The sequence below is a fragment of the Heloderma suspectum genome, chromosome 1, assembly GCF_057233095.1.
Source record: "Heloderma suspectum isolate Gila_16-S chromosome 1, 16-S_ref, whole genome shotgun sequence".
Lineage (NCBI taxonomy): Eukaryota > Metazoa > Chordata > Lepidosauria > Squamata > Helodermatidae > Heloderma > Heloderma suspectum.
Window position 1 is genome coordinate 324,740,955 of NC_139458.1, and position 12,308 is coordinate 324,753,262.

General features: G+C 42.7%; 1 long non-coding RNA gene across 1 annotated transcript in view; it reads right to left on the bottom strand.

Moving 5' to 3' along the window:
- Positions 1 to 10,913, bottom strand: part of LOC146359437 (uncharacterized) — a 138,978-nt gene extending 128,065 nt beyond the window's left edge. Inside the window, exon 1 of the long non-coding RNA XR_014786657.1 lies at positions 10,456 to 10,913. This is a non-coding gene — a long non-coding RNA (uncharacterized LOC146359437). The remainder of the gene's footprint in view (positions 1 to 10,455) is intronic.
- Between the last annotated feature and the right edge of the window lie 1,395 nt (positions 10,914 to 12,308).

Sequence of the window (12,308 nt, forward strand, 5' to 3'; positions counted from 1 at the left end):
TATGGATAGGATTTCACTGTTTTCATATTTTAAATTCTCTCTGTGTATACAACCTGTGGATCAGTGATGGTCGATTTCTACTACTTTCTGGAGTCGCTTCATTTTCCAGTTACTAGTCTAGGGACTGGGACAACTTAACCCTCTCTCAGATGGACAGCCTTTATAATAAAGTTGCTAAAGTTATAATAAAGTTGCATAGCAATAAGAATTTCACATGTATTAAACACATGAAGTTATAATTGGTGGACAAGGACTTTAGAGAGATGGTTCTGTGGTTTTAGTCCCCCATTTTTAAAATTCATATAAAACAGTGATACACCTCAAATGGTTGTTGAGTCTCTGTTGCAGGTGCCATCTCTAATGGAGTCAAACGGTCCATAATAGCTAACAGAGCATTTTCAGTTGTGGCCTCATATCTATGCAATCTGTTAAAATATGTTTGTTTAGGAAGGAAGTTTATTTGCGCTGTTTTCTCTTCCCCACTGATGGAACAAAGCTGCTGATTCAGTTATTGTCATGGTTTTATTACTGTTAATATGTAAAATTATTTTTTTAGATTTCTTTTATCATTGTTCTTTGCTATGAGAATTTTTGTGAATTAAGAAGTGGGTATTGATTTCAAATAAATAATAAAAATACAGGGTTGTATCCAGTTGGTGTCACTCTAATGATGGAATGTTTCCTGATAGAGAAGACACTTTCATCATTGGAATGGGAAAGGAGGCAATTTTTGGCAACTCCCCCTGTACTCCCAATGCCTTCTCCCACACTATTCCAAAGGGTCCCTCAACCCTCCAGAAAAGATTTGATGGGGTGGAGGGCCTTCATGGGGGAGGGGAAATTGCTTAAAATCACCCGCCTCTTCATTCTGCTGATGGAAGCCTCCATTTGGCTCAAATAAAATTCTATCCTCAAAGGGACACTAATTGGATACAACCCAATAACAAGAGTGAACAAGCTAGTTAAATGCATGCCACTGGGCCATCCAGGAACATGTAATCAAACTGCTCAAGATGATAGTGTGAATATTTTCTCTCTTGTTCCCATGCACACATTCCCATCCCTAAATTCTAATGCCAGCAATAATCACTAGGTTTTAATGAATTCGATATATTTTTTTAAAAAAAATCTAACCCTTATTTTAAAATCACAAAGTACAAAATAAATTTTGGAAACTTGCATTCTCTTTCACCAGTACACAGGCTGATAAAATGCCTACTTTCCTATCTTATTTTCTGGATCAACAAAGCACGTCTCTACATTCTGTTAACTGCCAAGTGGTGGCACATCTATACAGATGAGTCATCATAACTTCATATTTCATAAATCAGTAATTCAATTTTCACATCATAAAATGTATATATTCAAAAGATACATTAACAATGCAACTCAGAACTAAGTTCCAGGGTACATAAGGGAAGAAACAACTGTTTGCTTAACTGTTTGAAGCTACCGACAAAAAGTGGCTTCCCATTAGGATGGGTAAGGACCCACTAAAGGATAGGGCAAGTCATTGTGTTATCACTGGTTATGTCACAGAGTCTTTACTTTCTAAGCAATATTTTTTTTGTTTCTGATCTTTATAGAAGCTATGGAAAGAGTCTCTGGCCTAGTCTGCATGGCTAGAAAAAGGATTACAACTATAGATTGTAATCCTGACATTGTCAAGAGCTGACAATGATACTAATCTAGCTAGACATCTTGCATAACAATATTTCATCCCCAAGTCCATATCAGGTTCTGTTCCTAAAGCCAAGCTAGAGTATGTTAGTTAAAAAGACATGTACTTTTGATTGAAAAGTGAGCTGTATTTGAAGGGAAGTTGCTTCAGTATTCAACTACCTTGACAAATGGGTCGGTGTTGGGCCTTCCTTTGGATAAACCCAATGAATTAAGCCCTTTCGGCCTCTTAACTTAAAAATAGCAACAAAAACTGTTGAATAATTCTGAGCTTCCTCTGAACCCTTTTCAGATTAAGGAAGTGACTTGGTGTCCATTTCATGCCAATACTACAGGGCAACCAATGGTCAAAGAAATTCAATCATATGTACTGTAGAAGTTTTCAACAGGCAAGATTCATATCCTGGTCAACTAGTATATGCTGGTTTGTCTTCCAATTAATGCAGACTTAATGGTGACAGAATGGTTACATTCTCTGGCTATATTTCAGAAGGCTGTGAGATTTCAATATTGTTCACAGTTGATGGCTTCATCCAATGAATACAGGTGCAAATGGTGATCAAAACTATAATGAGTATTTTTTGTAGTTGCGGGGGGGTGACTTGTTCAGCATGGTGGTGCTGCATTAGTATGGTGTGTGATCTATATGGAAACTAATTGTCTTTATTGTGCCTGCCTTTCTCTGACACTTTTAAAAAGTTGAAATTTCTATGCAAATTATAGTTAATATGAACTTAACAATAGCAACCTTCTTGTAGAATAAAGTTCCTTTACAATAGGAATTTACTCCATAAAAAAGGGAATTACATATGCTACATTTCTGCATAGAATTATGCCTGCTGAGGTCTTGGAAAACATCTGCATGACAATGCAATTTATCTTTCTGTGAAAATAAAGTGTTGCCCAACAGGCAATTGTCTGATCTGAGTTTTGTACATTTCGACCTGTTCTGGATCTAATGAAAATGTAAAAGTTGTAATTAGAAAGTATACCTTTAAGACCTAATTCTTCTTGTGTTAATTATGTCAATAAACAAGCTAATTCAAATGGTGTTTATCTCCAACAGAGAGGTACTTTCAGTGGGTGGGATGTTTGTTTTATTTCTGAATTTCTTAAATGTAGTGCACAAATTATAGTTACAGTCATTTTTCAGACCTCAAAGTGTTCTTCCAGTGCATGCCCAATTCATAACAAAAATCTAATTTAATATCAGTATGAAAGAAAAAGTAAGAGAAAAGCAATCCACCCAAGCAATGCATCTATTTGTGAGATTTGAAGAGAAATGCAGTCATGGAATATTCAATTATGGCTGTACTACTTGTACCTCTGGAACTTCATCTCATGCTGGTTCTGTACTCCCCACCCCCACCCCATTTCAGAGAAGGTACCAATTCTGTGACCGGAATAGTCGATGCATTCTGAACATCAGCATGAGACTGCAAAAATGGCACCTGGTTCACATTCACTTATGGCATTTCTGGTTTAAAGCAAAACTCATGAGCACTGAAAGTCACTGACAATGGACATGCACTAACAATTCTTATTTGTATATTCCCACTTCATAATCCATGATAAATACTCAATACACTCCCCAGTAAATGCTGTTTTAAAACATCAGGCGGTATAGAGACAAATGGTAGTATGGCAGGGTAAAGAGTGCAAGTTCCTGTGTGGAACCACATATTTGCTAGCTCACATGAACATATATAGCAAAGCCTACTCTGGGTAACAGATGTTTTCTTGCCACCTTTGCCCATATCTGTACAAGTTCCAACTGTTACTATTAATCACCCTTCTGTGCTGCAGAAGCAAGCACAGACATAATATTTATTTTAGAAAAAAACTAATATTTAAAAGCTCTTGGTTTGGACCAAAGACTGTATTGTATTTACAGATCTTCCATAGATTTGCCAAATCGCAATTCCCAGTTATCTGTCTTCCCAAAGTCTCTATTATAATGCTGTGTAACGCCGTATTTATGACTGTCCTTTGAGACTACAACAAATGCACACAATTATTCAAGATTATTCCAGCCATTAAGTTACAAGATTTTATTGCTGCAATTTGAATGAATATATTTATTCTCTACAAAGGAAAAAATGGATTGAACTCTGCTCTTTTTATACAATAACAGAGAAAATGCTTTTGTCTAATTCTCACCAGATAAGGAACTAGATTTTTCTCAGGAAACATCCTATTACACATCCAGTCCACATGAACAGTGATTGTGTTGTGTACTATAGAAATCATAGAGTGTTTTCACAATTTGAAGGATATAATATTTACTCAAATACCGGATATGTCTCCATGGCTATTAAACAGCATGATTCTGGAAACATATCTTTCATCAATTATTTTGTTTTAAATCCTTAACCTTATAAAGTTATCTGGCCCATTACAGTCTACGAAATGTTATATTTGTATCTGTTTATACTGGAGAATTCCAGTGGTGGCCCAAAGCCTTTGGGTAAAATTCTGCAGGTAGGAGGCCTTTTGTGTGGTTTTTCTCTCTCCACAGGAATGCTTTGCAATTATTGTCATGGAGGAATATGCATGACAAGTGTTACATCAAATGGAAAAACTCCACATGGATTTTGTTGGAAAGGCCCCTGAGCTGGATATTAGACTCCTACTCACAGGGATTTTGTATTCTGACATGTTTTCCATGTGAACTTCTCCAAATAACTTGCTGAGAGCAAAACACAGCCAAGTAGCAGAATGAACAAAATTGTATGGTAACCCAGGTGGGTCCTCTATAGCCCAGCCCACGATGGGTTCTCTATAGCCCAATACTTCTCACACTATCAGCCCTGTTTACTGGACCAGGAGGAATCATCCATTCCTCCTAAGAGCTTTACAGTGCAATCCTATGCACCCTTATTCAGATGCAAGTCCCAGTGATTTCAGTGGGACTTGCTCCTGGTAAGATTGCATAGAATTGTATTTGTGATATGGTAAGTGCTTTACCTCTTCCATTTACTCTGTGCAATGACTATGTTAAAGGATATGTAAAGGCTCTTTTTTCATGAAAATGTGATCTTCAGTGGTCCCGCTCATTCCTCTTTTCTACCTCATACGTTACCCAGTGTCCTAGTATTATGAATGTCATATCTAAGCGGTCTTTCTTTGCTTTGCATTGGGGTATCCCTCATCTTGTAAAATTCAGTTTCCAGTAAATGCATTCATGGCTTCTGGTGTTGGTTAATAAAACACAAGAATAATTAGCCTGTCTACTACTTGAAATGTTGCTTTCTAAGGTCATGCCTGAATAGGAGCTTGCCACATCACCAGATTTAAGGCTGAACCAGAATTATATGAAGTACTGTCCCCACTGTTAAAGGAAACAACACATTGCACATTCATATGCCTGTGAAGCTCGCCAACCACAAGGCTCCCATTCATTTAAATGGAAGGTGCATTTCTGCGTGCACAGCTTTTGCGTGCATGAGCTTGCATGTATGAGCCCCATTGAAATGAATGGAGAGATGCATATACACAGGCGCTTTGGGCATCAAGGCACAATTAGACCCTGGAACATTTCTCATTGCAAAGTAGGTTTTGCTTTTGTGGTCATTTCTGCAAGTTATTTCAAGAGAAAAATCAACTCCACATACAAAATTTTAAAAGATTAACATTAACGGGATTAACTTTCAACTTTTGTTTTATTAGATCTCTCCCCATGCATAATTCTTCCTCTTCTGTAATTATTTTCTTTCTTTCATGTATTTTATTTTTTGTACCCTGAAGCTGAATATTCTAGTTAAACTCAAAATATGCTATTCCTTTTCAGAAACACCCACAAGCTAATCTAGTAGGTTTCCTTAAACCATGAAATCTATCAAACATAAACCTTCAAAGGGTTGCTTACCTGCTTCATATCTACAAACCACAAAAATATAACCTGTGGATCAGGCCTTGTACCCATGAGCCACAGATTTCTTGACATCTTGAGATTATCCATCCCAAACATGCATAAAAAGGAAACACCAAGCTCCTTTCAGCCACATCCTGGTATGACTGCAGTGAAAATTAGAGCTGTGTGAAAACCTCGGGGGGGGGGGGATATTTTGGCATTCACGCTAATCTTACTTTTCGTTTTCCTTTCTCTCTCTTAACTGGGTACAGGGAGCAAGAATTATTTTAATTAATCAATGGAAAATTTAAAATACTGGAAAAATGAAGATAGCCATGAATAAACTAGTGGAATGAATTCTTCACCATGAATGTTGATATGTAAAAATAGAGGAATGCTTTGGGAAATTACACTAAAGTAGGAGAAAAGATCACCATTTAGCAGCAGATCAAACTGGATCATTACTAACCATTTAGGTTTACGTAACATGGATAGTTTTAAGTTTTAAGTTTTTATTTGTCTTGTTCTTGAGACATAAAGTTCACCATTTCCACGTGTAAAATAAATTGGCCTTCCTTTTCCTACAATAAATGTTTCAAAGAAAGGAAGCCTACTAGGTTAAAGAAAAAACTTTCACAATTGTTTTATGGGGAACCAGCAGCAGATTAAAATGTTACTGGGCAGGGAGATGAAATTGTATCTTGTAAATGAAATATAAGAACAAAACCGAACAAAAACACAGTACACAGAATAGTCTGCTTGGCTGTTTTGATGATCCCTTAAAAGAAACTCAGTGGTTTCCTGATAAAATAGTACCCTCAGGAAGCATGATGTTATGCATCTATTAAAAGAGACAGGGTCACTATGATGCTGAATAAATATAATGAAGGAAGGTAATGCTACATGGAAAAGTAATATGGCACAGAATGGCCATTCCAGTGCCTTCAGAGACATCTAAGATTGTGCGAGCAGACATCTGCTTACACAATGGGATTTCCTTTTCCTCTCCGCCCCCTGCAGCTCACACACAGCCCAAATCTGTCCCAGAAGTTCCCCCAACCCCGCAGAGCAGATTTTGAGGGCACCTGGGGGGGGAGCAATTGCCCCTCCCTGTTCCACTGATGGAGGCCAGTCCTTAACTGGATTCCACCTTTTCAATCTACTCTACATTGTGACTTGAACCAAGACACCTATCTAATCATTTTTTTTTAAAGTGTATCCCGTTAATTGCAATGTTTTTCTTAGTCCTTGTTAGACCTGAACTTGCTTTGCAAAAACCCTTGCTTGAACCTTTTCTATGTAGTGGTGACTTAGAAAAGTTCTAAGATCCATGGAAGACGTCTGTATCTTTAAAATGGCACAGAGGGGAAAAGTGGGCCAGGTGTGGGTTATAGCCTAGCAGTGTAGCAGCAGCAGCAGCAGCAACAACAACAAAAACACATCTTCTGGTATCCTCCTTTTTGTGCATGTCTTAAAACAGTGCAAGAGCCCTTTTGGTGTCTGAACCTGGCAGTCTTGCTTAAGAGCAGTGGTGGGTATTGAGCACCTATCAGCTTGATTCAGATGAGATCAGGATTAGCAAACTGTGGGAGAAGCCTATCTGTTTTCTAAGAGTATTCTCCCAACCTGGTGCCATCCAGATGTTTTGTATTACAACTCCCATCACCCTCAGTCAGCATGGTCAATGGCAGGGATGATGATAATCCAGAATATCTGAAGGGTACCAGGTTAGGGAAGGCAGGAGTTAAATGATCAAAGATACAATATTGTGCATGGCCTCTCTTTCACACACACAGACACACGCTACCAAAGCAATATTCTGCTGAATAAAGGTTTGGGACTCAATGATTTTTTATGTGATATTCCATCTTTTTCCAGTATGTGTTTAGATATTTTACTGCTCTTCAAATGTACTGTGCATAAAAGTGTAACTTATGGTCTACTTCAATGCTATGTAATGCTTTTGTCTTGACATCACTAATTCCAATGATTCTGGGATCCAAAGATATCCAAAGGGAACAACATGCACTTCCAGATGTGCATTAGGGTTTCTCTATTTTTTATTCAATGACAGTTCCTTGTGTTCCATTTTAGGGTACTCTCAAATTCTCCCTCAGATTTGTAAGTGGGTTTCCATGTGATGTGACGTGGGGTCAGCAATGACCAAGGGTGTATTTCTCAGAATCCCCACTGCATTTATTGAACTTCCCACACAGCCTTGTGGATCCAAGCCAACGTATTTAAATAATGTGCTGTATTAGGACATACCACTATAATATCCATAAAAATATATTTTAAAATACTAGCCTAACAACTGGAACAACAAAGCGCAACAAGTCCTGCTAAGAAACCCAAGAATAATCTTATCATTCTGGTCAAAACATGCTCACATGAAAATGTATCTCCTACTGATTTTAATAGAACTTACTTACAGGTATCCTTTGTTAAAATCAATGGAACATACATCCAGGAACGTGTGCTTAGAATGGCACTAGAAGAATGTCCAAATATTTTCATCCACAATCTATTATTTTTTTTAGAAATGTTCACTCAAAAAAGATGAATTTCAAATCATTGGCTAATCTGTGAAGTTCACTAAGCAGTTAATGTATTTATAAACTGGTACTAAACTCCACTCATGGAAAGAACTACCATTAAAGAAGTGTCTTTAGACTGATAGACCAAAGAAAAATTCTGAACCATAAGATCTGACATTGATATTTCAGTATGACATTTTGGGAAATAATTTTCTTCCCTCTCATACACTATCTAAGTTTTCCCACAAACATCCACCATCTAATTTTGTTTTATTTCTTATCAATAATAATAGTTGTTAAATGAAAGTTTTAACGTGTGCATACATATTGTTATCCTAAACAACTAAATGCCTGTTCTTCAAGAAGCAAACAAAAAGTTCAGTGCTGGATTTAGTACCTGGACACAATATACACAGAATGTACTATTTCAGTTGACTTATTAAAAGCAGAACTGTAAGAATATAAAATGGAAGCATATAATCTATAATCCTTTTTTGTAATAGTTTCAGGTAGGTGACTTGTATTACTAAAATGTTTCTCACAGTTCTCTACAAAACCATCAAATATTTGGCACTGACACTTTGCAATAACATTAGATTGGGGAAATATGTCATGAAGTACAGGTGACAAACCATCTTTACTAAGGCAGGAGCGTTAATAGCTGACACGCTGATCAATAGACCTGCTTTGCCTTTCTTCCTGTAAAGTTCTCAGGGCACTGGGACAGGCCTTCAGTTATGAACAATGTTATGTACCCAAAGATACATTGGCAATCTGATCATATCTGAAGATGCCAGTGCAATTTAAAGCAGCAAAACAATGAAAATGACTTCCATTTTTCCTTCTTTCATAAATAATACAATCTGCAGGATAAATAGAAGACACATTGTCTCCAATCCATTTATTACTCATACAGAAGAAGTCTGCTTCTTCTAAGAAAGTGGTTCCTATATTTTGACCACTGGCATATAGAAACCAGACTTTCTCTTTTTCCTTCAACATTTACCCTTATTTTTAAACTTGCACGAATTACAAGTATCAGACCCTTTCCCCACCGATCTTATCCTTTTCTCCACTGAAATAATTTTACATTGTCCTGATTCTTTTATCCACTGTGATCCATATACCTTTGCACTATTGAGTTCCACAAGAGCAAGCTTAAAAAGACCAAGCTTTTGAAGTGGAACTCAAAAGGACATTATCGTCAAAGCCCTTGCATCCAAAATTAAGAAGAAATATTGAAATCAGTTAGCAAAATCCATTAAAAAGTCTCCAGCAATTACCGGCTTTATATGTTTCACGCAAATCATGCCAAGCAGTGTAGCATAAAAGTGTGGGGACAGGATCCCTCCTCAGCAATCCCCCACCCACCCAAATGCCTCTTAGATTTGTCAAACAGAACTACCATAAATCTGAAGGAACTTGCAATGCAGAAGAAGAAGAAGAAGAAGAAGAAGAAGCACCAGCAGCAGCAGCAACAGCAGCAGCAGCCCTGGTTAAATGAAGCTAGGCACTAATTTGATATAAAACATTTTGCAAATATTAAGGCTTCCCTTAAGGGATCCATATTTCACAGTTACAACCTGCTATTAAACACACGATGAAAAGAGACTGGGTGGGAGAAGGAGGAGGAGGACCGGGAAGGAGTTGACGAGTTTTCCTTTCCAGTGCCTCCTTGGTCCAAGTGCAGAAATGCCCACGGGAGAGTGAGCACTAAGAACAGGATCCGAGGAGGAGGAATACTCGGATGGCACAACACGGTACTGCTTTTCCCAATGTGGGAGCTTAGTAAGTGTACCTGGAAAACCTCACCCTTCCCCAGGTAGCAAAGGGGCTGACCCTGTCGCTGGCGTAAGTCCGCATGGCAGGGGCATCTCTGCTTCTCCATCGAAGCCACGTCTCTCAGGCAGCAGCAGGCAACACCAAACCCTATAGTAATTCACTGCCAAGCCAAAAGACACCAACGATTCCTGCCACGGACCAGCCCCCAAATACACGGCGCCCGCTCACCCACCCCTCCGCAATCCAGAGAGGGACAGAGAAAGGCTGGCGCATCCACAGCCTGGACCTGTACGCGAGGGGACTTACTCCCAGGTAAGCGTGCCTAGGGGCTGCAGCCTTCTGCAGCCTTCTTCCGAACAATGCACCGCAGAAGACAGCGCCTTCAGAACCGCGCCAGAGAGAACCGGGCGCCTCTTCTGCAAGCAAAACACACACGCAAGCGGGCGAGCCAGCGCGCGCACATGCACACGCAGCAGCCCCAAAAGTGCGTCCGGCGCACACGCAGCCTTCCGAGCGGAGCCACGGAAGACTCGCCCCCCCGCTTCCCCGGCTGCGCCGCAAGGCGGCACGCAACCCCGAAGCCCCTTCCCGCCGGACACTCACGCAAGGCGCCGGGCTCCTCCAGCCCAGGCAGCTCCAGCACAGCCGCGAGAAGTCCTGCTCGCGCCGAGGAGGGTGGGTCGGTGCGGAGAGAGAGGCCGGTGCACCCGGGGCTGCCCGCCTGCCCGTTTCGCCGCCGCCGCCTCAGTGTTTTCGCTCTCTGGGATCACGGCGCCGCCTCGCGCCGCCGGGGCATCGTTCGCCAGGCGGAGGTCTCGTCGGTTCTGCCGCAGAAGCCGGGGAGAGCCTGGGCGCGGGGCGGGAGCCGGGGCGGGAGAGCCCCTCAGGCGCCGGGGCGCGCGCGGGGGAAGCGGCGGAGTTCAGCGGGAGGCGTTTCTGCACATCCCGGAGCGGCCGAGGCCAGGTGCGGCGGCGGCGGCGGCGGGGCTCGCTCCCGCGGCGCAGGCACAGCGCGACCGGCGGCGGCGGCGGCAACCCGCGCCCCTTCCCTTCCAGTGTGCTTTGCTTGTGAGGAGCAGCAGGAGCAGGAGCAGCGCGAGGCGGAGGGAAAGGAGGCGGCGGCGGAGGAGGAGCACATTCTTCTCCTCACTTCCATGCGCGGCGGCAGCGTACAAACTCTCTCGAGTTCCGGGCAGGCAATTGGCCCTCGCTCCGCCTTGGGGAAGCGGCCGTGGGGCGTGTGTGTGTGTGTGTGTGTGTGTGTTGTTCTCTCCCGCCCTCACACAACAGCCTCCCCTCCTCGCTTCTCCCTGTGGCGCTGCGGGCACGCGGCAGTCGCAGTTCGCCTTCTGCTCCCCGCTGCTTGTGGTACAGCCGCGGCAGCAGCGGCTGCCGGTGACCGTGCATGTGCCCAGCGCCCTGGAGCCAGCCTCTGCCCGTCCTTCCTTCCTTCCCCCCTGCTCCCGCCAGCCTTGGCTGCCGCCACCCACCCCCACAGGGCTTGTGTCAGCGACGAAACTGGAAGGCGCCGTATGCGGCGCAGGTGCTTGCCAAGGAGCTCCTCACTTTGAGGAGACGGAGGGGGAGGAGAGAGAGAGAGAGGCAGCGGGAGGAGCCTCCCGGGATAGACCGTGCAGGTCCCCTTCGGGCGCTGTCGCCCCGGCTCTCCTCCCGGCCTTCGTCCCAGCCACGATGGGCAGCCGGTCGCCGGCAGTCTCGGACAACTCGCAGCACATCCGCGAGGAGGCAAGAAAATCGCCGCCGCCCCCGCTTCCCGTCAGATTTTGCTCCCCCGGGCTCTTAGCTGCTCCGCTCCTGGGGAAGAGGGAGGGAAGCAAATTGTAACAGATGTCAGCCGCCCCTGGCCCCCAGATTGGGCAGCGGATTTGGGAGCCGGAGGGGGTGCATGCCTCCGCCCGCCCGCGCAATGGCTGCGAGTTTTGCGAGCTGTCCGGACTCAGCACATCTGATCCCTGCAAGCCAAACAGTAACGGTGCTCCTTGCAAGTCCACATGGCAAAGCACCACCAAAAACAGCCTTAGACATTTTTTTTTTTTTTTAAGAAAAAGGCAAAAAGAAGAAGTCTCACCTGTCTCCCTCGGCCAAAGCGATTTCCTTCTTTTTTTTAAGATAGCATGCACACAAAAAGAGCCTTTGGTTGGAAGGCATCTCTCCAGGTCTGAAATCCGCTGCACCTTGCTCTATCTCAACAGGGGTGGGGAACCTGTGGCCTTCCAGATGTTGTCAGACTCCACCTCATATCAGCCCCAGCCAGCATGGCCAATGACAAGAGGCGATAGGAGTTGTAGTCCAACAACATATGGAGGGCCACTGGTTCCTCACCTTTAATCTAAACCAAGCAGCAGAATTTATCTCTTATATTAAGAATCTATATTAGGAATCTTGTAACTCTTTTATTAGGACTCATCTTGCACACAGTGATTTGCTTCTGACAT